The sequence below is a fragment of the Trichosurus vulpecula genome, chromosome 1 (assembly GCF_011100635.1).
Source record: "Trichosurus vulpecula isolate mTriVul1 chromosome 1, mTriVul1.pri, whole genome shotgun sequence".
Taxonomy (NCBI): Eukaryota; Metazoa; Chordata; class Mammalia; order Diprotodontia; family Phalangeridae; genus Trichosurus; species Trichosurus vulpecula.
Window position 1 is genome coordinate 142,233,873 of NC_050573.1, and position 8,830 is coordinate 142,242,702.

Consider the following 8,830-nt stretch of genomic DNA (forward strand, 5'->3'; position numbering starts at 1 on the left):
GTGAGCTACTCAAGGGCAGGGACTGTCTTTTGCTTTTCTTTGTGTCTCTAGAGTTTAGTACAGGGCCTTGCACATAGTAGGCACTTAATAAATATTTATTGACTGACAAACACCCTGAAAAGTGTTATTATTACCCTCGTTCTACAGATGAAGAAACTGAGACAAACAGGTTTGTAACTTGCCCAGGATCACACATATAGTAAGTGTCAGAGGCTGGATTTGGACTCAGGGTTTTCCTGACTCCAGGTCCAGCATTCTATCCACTGTGCCAACTAGCTGTCTACAATAAATTTTTTTTCAAGGAAAATTTAAACTTTTTTGTACAACATTTTTGGCATATTGTCTTCTCCATTAAAATGTGAGCTCATTGAGGTGTTTTTGCACAGTGCCAGGAATATAGTGAGTACTTATTAAATTCTTCTCAATTGATTATTTAACTAAACTTATAGACAAGGAAATATTGAAACTCACTATATTTTTTCCACGGTGATGGTTTTATTAGATCAATAAGCACTCCACTGTACATACTGGAACCCATCCACAACTTATCCAGTTTAATTCTTGCCCATGTCTTTCCATGTTTTCTTTGGTTTTTTTTGTTTTTTTTAAGGGGGGGAGGCAGGGCAATTGGGGTTAAGTGACTTGCTCAAGGTCACACAGGTAGTAAGTGTCAAGTGTCTGAGGCTGGGTTTGAACTCAGGTCCTCCTGACTCCAGGGCTGGTGCTCTACTCACTGTGCCGTCTAGCTGCCCCCTTTCCATGTTTTCTATACATGTGGGAGCCCTTCCACTAGTTCCTTTTAATATTTTATGGGTACCGTTGCAACGCTTAAGCTATCCATCTGCTGTCCTTTATTCTTGATACATAATCAGCCTACATCCTTGTCTCCTCATACATGGTCTTGATGATGCCTTTATGCTACAAGTCATTGTTAGTAATATGCTCCAGCCTGCTCACACCCAGTCTCCAGCTTTCAATTGTTCTTTGAAGGTCAACTACAATTTGGATTCTTCCATGATTCACAGCCATATAGTTTTATCAGGAGAGTATTGTGTTAAAAAAAGAAAAAAGAAAAAAAGATGTGCTTTTACAATAGCAAGCTTTCTGAAATCATTGTGATTTCTCGTATGTGATCCTGGCAGATTTCTTCCTTCTATTCAATTCTGAACCCAGAGTGCATATCTTAGATATTGAAACTAATGGACTAAATCATCCTCCAATGCCTTTCTCCTGAATCTGAGGTCCTGAATACTTTCTGTGAAATTTTAGAAATCACGTTCTTAAATTTAAAATATACAGATATTTTAAATTATTGGAAGAAAGTTGTTTTATATTTAAATACATATTTATACTTAAATATTACAAGTTGATTTATACTTAAATATGTAAATGTATGTACACTTAAATATATTAAATGAATAGACGTCATACATGAACGTACATAAATGCCAAAAATGTACTCTCCATTTCAGTCAAATTAGCCTGATTACTAGCTCTTCCCCATAAACAACATTGTATGTCTTGTCTTCTACATTTATATAAGTAATACCTCATGTCTGGAACATAGTTCCTCTCCATTTTTAATGCATAGATTCACTAGCTTCCTTCAAAGAATAGCTCAGGTGTCACATGGCCTTCCCTAATCCTCCTAGTTGTTAGGGTTTTATTCCCCCTGAAATCATATTCCGTTTCTTTTTATCTTCGCTCATTTGTGTCATCATGGTAATGTGGGAAGAGTATTGGCTCTGCATTCATATCCCACCTTTGACACTATCTCTGTGACACTGGGCAAATGACTTAAGTTCCTTGGCCTCAGTTACCTTATCTTTAAAATAAGGGGGTTGGGCTAGACAGCCTCTCAGGTCTCTTCTAGGTCCAGAGCTATTATCCTTTGATCTGTGTATAGTTTGTTTTTCCCAAGTCAAATGCAAATTCCTTGGTTGCCTTGAATCCACAGAGTTAAGGATATAGTAGGCACTTAATACAAGTTTGTGGAATTGAATTGAATGTTAATGAATTTAAACATATTGAGGGCAAAGACTTTATTTTTGTCTTGATATTCCTCCAGGCCTTTCACGGAGTAAGTGCTTACTGCCTCCCCCACCAGTAAGGCCTGCTCCATCTCCCCCTCATGGTTCTAGGGGTACCTCTGCTAAATGATTAGTGCCCAAGTTTCATTTAACCAATTAACGTTAACTAGCATTTGCAGAGAGATACTTACTGATCTACTCTTCCTTCTTGGCCTCTTTGCAGCATCTGTCACTGTTGACTAGCCAGTCATCCCAGATACTATCTCCTCTCCAGGTTTTCATGACAATATTCTCTCCTGTTTTACCTCTTACCTGTCTGACAGTCCCTTCATGGTTTCCTTAGCTAGATCCTCATCCGTGTCATGAACATTAACTGCGGGTTTCCATCAAATTTCTATCCTGAACCTTCTTCTCTTTCCTCTCTACACTGGCTCACTTGGTGGCCTCATCAACTTTGATAAGTTCAGTTATCTCTCTACACAGATGACTCCCAGATCTATACTTCTAAGACTCATCTTTCTACTGAGCTAGAGTCTGGCATCACCAAGTGCCTACTGGACATTTTGAACTGGATGTTCTATAAACATCTCCAATTGAACTCATCTTTCCCTCTAAACTCACCCTGCTTTTAAACTTCTTCATTTCTGTCCAAGACACCATCATTCTTCCAGGTTTCCAATCTCATTGTTATTCTAGAATCCTCACTCGTACTCACCTCACATAGCCAATCCTTTGTCAAATCTTGTCATTTCTACCTTCATGAAATCTCTCATATCTGTCTTCTCTCCACTGACATGCCCTGGTTCAGGCTCTCATCCTCTCCTTCCTGAACTAGAGCCTCTACTTGATCTCCCCACATCAAGTATTGCCCCACTTCAATCCATGCTCCATACAGCTGCTAAAGTGATTTTCCCTAAGTATGGCCGACCATGTCATTCTATTAGTAAACTTCAGTGACTCCCTATTACTTATAGAATTGAATATAGGTCCCTCTGTTTAGCATTTAAAGCCCTTCATAAACTCACCCAAACCTATCTTTGTAGCCTTATTAAATATTGCTCCCCTTCATGAACATTAAATATTGCTCTCCTTCATGTACATCAAACTGGTCTTCTTACTGTTGCTTACTTACAATAATCAAGCTCCTGACTCTGGGGCTTTTAATTGACTGTTTCCTATGTGTGTGATGCTCTCTCTCCTCACTCCCATTTCTTTTTTTAAATTTTATTTTTTGTTTCATATTTTACTATTTAATATTTTAGTTTTCAACATTGATTTCCACAAGATTTTGAGTTACAAATTTTCTCCCCATTTCTACCCTGCTCCCCACTCCAGGATGGCATATATTCTGATTGCCCCATTCCCCAGTCAGCCCTCCCTTCTGTAACCACACTTCCCCCCCCCCCGCCCATCCCTTTTCCCCTTACATTTTTATAGGGCAGGATAGATTTCTATGGCCCATTGCCTATATATCTTATTTCCCAGTTGCATGCAAAAACAACTTTTTTTGAGCATCTGCTCTTAAAACTTTGAGTTCCAAACTCTCTCCCCTCTTCCCTTCCCACCCACCCTCCCTAAGAAGGCAAGCAATTCAACATAGGCCACATGTGTTTCATTATGCAAAACTGTTCCACAATAATCATGTTGTGAAAGACTAACTATATTTCCTTCCATCCTATCCTGTTGCCCTTTATTCAACTTTCTCTCTTGATCCTGTCCCTTTTTCAAAAGTGTTTGCTTTCGATTACCTCCCCCCCATCTGCCCTCCCTTCTATCATCCCCCTTTTTTATCCCTTTCCCGCTACTTTTCTGTGGGGTAAGATACCCAATTGAGTGTGTATGTTATTCCCTCCTCAAGTCAAATCTGATGAGAGCAAGATTCACTCATTCCCCCTCACCTGCCCCCTCTTCCCTTCCAAACTGACTGCTTTTTCTTGCCACTTTTATGTGAGATAATTTACCCCATTCTATCTCTCCCTTTCTCCCTCTCTCAATATATTCCTCTCTCACCCCTTGGTTTGATTTTATTTTTTTAGATATCATCCCTTCAGATTGAACTCACCCTGTGCCCTCTGTCTATCTATCTATCTATCTATCTATACATGTATATTCCCTTCAACTACCCTAATGGATTACACACATCATCTTTCCATGTAGGAATGTAAACAAAAGAGTTCAAATTTAGTAAGTCCTTTATGATTTCTCTTTCTCATTAACCTTTTCATGCTTCTCTTGATTCTTGTATTTGAAAGTCAAATTTTCTATTCAGCTCTGATCTTTTCATTGAGAAAGCTTAAAAGTCCTCTATTTTATCAAAAATTCATAATTTGCCTTGGAAAATTATACTCAGTTTTGCTGGGTAGGGGATTCTTGGCTTTAATCCTAGCTCCTTTGACCTCTGGAATATCATATTCCAAGCCCTTCAGTCCCTTAATGTAGAAGCTGCTAGATCTTGTATTATCCTGATTGTGTTTCCACAATACTCAAATTGTTTCTTTCTGGCTGCTTGCAGTATTTTCTCCTTGACCTGGGAACTCTGGAATTTGGTGACAATATTCCTAGCAGTTTACTTTTTGGTATCTTTTTAAGAGGCAATGGGTGGATTCTTTCAATTTCTATTTTACCCTCTGGCTCTAGAATATCAGGGCAGTTCTCCTTGATAATTACTTGAAAGATGATGTCTAGGCTCTTTTTTGATCATGGTTTCCAATAATTTTTAAATTATCTCTCCTGAATCTATTCTCCAGGTCAGTGGTTTTTCCAATGAGATATTTCACAGTGTCTTCCATTTTTTCATTCCTTTGGTTCTGTTTTATAATGTCTTCATTTCTCATAAAGTCACTAGCTTTCACTTGCTCCAATCTAATTTTTAAGGTGGTATTTTCTTCAGTGGTCTTTTGGACTGCCTTTTCCATTTGGCTAATTCTGCCTTTCAAGTCATTCTTCTCCTCATTGGCTTTTTGGAGCTCTTTTGACATTTGGGCTAGTCTATTTTTTAAGGTGTTATTTTCTTCAGTATTTTTGGGGTCTCCTTTAGCAAGTTGTTGACTTGTTTTTCATGATTTTCTTGCATCACTCTCATTTCTCATCCCAATTTTTCCTCTATTTCTCTTACTTGCTTTTCCAAATCCTTTTTGAGCTCTTCCATGGCCTGAGACCAATTCTTATTTTTCTTGGATGCTTTTGATGTAGACTCTTTGACTTTGTTGACTTCTTCTGGCTGTGTGTTTTGATCTTCCCTGTCACCAAAAAAAAAGATTCTAAAGTCTGAGTCTGAGTCTGAGTCCATTTTTGCTGCCTGTTCATGTTCCCAGCCAAGCACTTGACCCTTGAGCTTTTTGTCAGTGTGTAACTGCTTGTAGAGTAGAGATTACTTTGTCCCAAGCGTTAGGTGCTGTGTTGCTGTTTTCAGAGCTGTTTTTAGAGCTACTTCTACTCCACTGAGAGCTCAGCCACAGCAGCTCTCCTCCTCCCCCAAGAACCGCCAACCAGAACTCAGGGCAGAGCAAGAGAACCTGCCTCTTCACCAGCAAAGCTCTCCTTGCACTCCCACTCTGATACACTGCTTGATTCCTCCCACTTTGTGAGCCAGGGACTCTGGAAGCAGTTTCTGCTGGAGCTCTGGAAGCAGCTGGAGGAGCTTCCTGCTGCTGCCACAATGACCACTGTACCACCTCCGCCACCCCTAGGGTTGGGGCCAGACCACTCTCAGCCTGATCCAGCAATTTCCCACTAACCTGCTCCAGGGTCTTTGGAATTTGTGGGTTGAGAAGTCTGGTAAATGCCACAGCTCAATGATTCATGTCCCTCAGGCCTGCTCCACCCAACTCCCAGTCTGGTTGCTCCTGGTATGGCTCACACTGGGATGTGCTCTGCTCCCAGCACTGTGTGATAAACCCTTCCCAGTGACCATCCAAGCTGTCCTGGGCTGGAGACCTGCCTCTCTCTTCCATTTCTTGGGTTCCACAACTCTAGAATTTGTTCAGATCCATTTTTACAGGTGCTTAGAGGGATTTGGGGGAGAGCTTAAGCAAGTCCCTGCTTTCCAGCTTCCATCTTGGCTCTACCCCCACTCCCATTTCTTAAAATCCTAGTTTCCTTCAAACCTCAATCACTACCTTCTAAATAAGGCCTTTGTTGACCCCCCAGCTGCTTCTCCTCCAATTCATCTTGTATCTGTTTTATGTGTGTGTGCTACACACATACACACACACACACACACACACACACACATATGCAGGATGGCAACATTGCATAGTGATGGAGATCTGATCTTAAATTAAGGACCTGAATTCAAGTCCCATCACTGACACCTCCTGGCTCTTTGTCATTGGGTAAATCACTATTCTCATTGCCTTGGGCAGCTCTCTAAGACTTTGAGTTGCAGAGAAGGTAACAATCTGCATATGTAAGGGTTGCTTCCTCATCCAGGACTTCTCTATGTTAATTAAATCATGGGTCCAGTCTCTATCCTTTTCTCATTTATATACATGTTGTCTAATCCCAGTTGAATGTTACCTCCTTGAAGTCTAGAACTATTTCACTTTTATCTTTGTATCTCCAATGCCTTGTACAGTGCCTGGCCTATAATAAGCACTTAATAAATACTTATTGGTTGACAAATATATTAATTGATCTCTGCCATTCTGGGGCTGGATGCAATTAGTACAATGTTATTTGCAAACAGGAACATCTGGAAGCTACATCCCTCTATATGGAATCCCTCTTCCATTTAAACAACTACCATGATCATGGAGGACATCTGGTGAACATACGTATTTCTCTTTTATATTTATTTGACATTGAGAGTCAGAGACAGGTTGAGGCAAGTTATTTATGTGGTTATAACTATCAACAAATTTTGTTAAACATTTGTATGGAAGCTACCTTACTAGAGAAGAATCCTTTGCTGTCCTCTCTAATACTTTTTAAAGTAATCAATGAACAGTAAGTACAGAAGAATTCCATATTCTCTTGACATTTCATGAACTATGTGATTGGGAAAATGTGCTCTATTATACAAAATGAATCGCAGAAACCTGTGTTTTCATCCAGTATGCCCTTGAAACATGTAGATTATTATTGCACTGACTTTGTACAAGTGAATAATAAGCATATGGGTTGGTAGTTATTGATGTCTTAATTATGGCTTTTGTTTTTGTTTTTTCTTAATCATTTAGCAACTTCCTCTCTTTCGATTATCTTGAAAAATAATCCCTCAATGTTTTCAAATTTATGTTAATCCTAGCAAGGATTTCTTTTCTGTGTCCTTTATCTGGTCCGGTAGCTCTTCCTGTCTTTGTCTTTTTTTTAGTGCCATTTCCACTTCCTCATATAACATGTTGGAGACTGAGGTGTTAGAATCTAAATATGGTAGTTCCACTAGCCTGAATGATGGAAATAATTTGTTGTAGCCTTGTTCTTGCCCTTCCAGTTCCATATACTCTTGGGATGACCTGAAGCACCTTGTTCTCATGCCAAATTTTTTTTCATATTCATTATACCTTTCACTATTCTTTGTTACTTTGTTAGGTTCCTTTTAATCTACACCATTATCTTTTGTAACATTTTAGAAACAAGTTTATACTATAAGAAGTTCATAGTCCGTGGTGACTATCCCAATTCCTACTTATGTTGATGAGACAGATTCTCAAATCCTGGCTACAGTATTTGTACTTAGCACTCTAGGAGTAAATCTAAGAGATTTGGGGGAGGGGTGTCCTTTTAATGCTGTGGTTTGTGAGACCCTGCTAGAGTTTTTCTCCCTTGTTGTTAATTGATTATTAATTAGCCAGACAGACCCAATTAGGTGTTTTAGAAAGGGATATTTACTAAGAACAGTTAGTATAAAAATCTCCCTCAAAGTCTGTGGCATACTCTCCCACAAGTACATACAGAGTCCAGGGTGAAGTGGACTCAAGCTTAAAGTGAGTATTATAGCAATGTGGCAAGTCATTGATCATGAAAGACCCTTCTTCTCTTCATAAGGCTCTCATAAAGTTTTCCTTGGGTATGGTATCACTTCTACTAAGCAACTTGGTACTTCCCTTATCATACCCAGTCTGTTCTCTGCTCCCAGTTTAGGACACTGCCACCCACTGTTGTTCTGGAGAGCAATGCTACAAAGCAGATGGGAAGATGAGAAATCACAAATTCTCCAGGCCCTTCTAAGCTTGCAAGGTCCTACTCCATTTAAGAGGAAGGGGTTAGGGGATGGGGAAAAGACCAAAACTGAGAATGGAGCCCAAGGTTCTGCTTCTTCCCACCTTTCTAGTCACTTACATCTCAGAGGTTTGGCTGAAACTCTCTCACCTCTCCACTTGCAGGAATCTTTCCAGGTTTTGAACTAGCTCCCTGCTTTATAAAGGCTCCACATGGCATTGCCAAGCTTCTTCAGTCAATCTAAACCAGGGATTCTTAAACTTTTTCCACTTGCAACCTCTTTTCACCCAAGAAATTTTTACTTGACCCCAGGTATGTAGGTATATAAAACAGGTATACAAATAAAACATTTACTGATAATAAATCATAAAGAAATTTATTTTAAAACAATTCTTTGGTATACATATAATTTTACCATATATTAAAGATGAAGGCAAACTTACGTACTAATGAGATGGATGTGCTTATTTATTTTTATATAAAGAATTAAATCTTAGTGGAATATTTGATACTGTAAGATGCAGAGCATTGTCAACGTTTTTCAGAATTGATAGATATTTTTATTTTTTAATCATCAATGCTGAGAACGCCACATCACATAAATACATAGTACAAAGTGGCAGAAACATGTTTAGGGC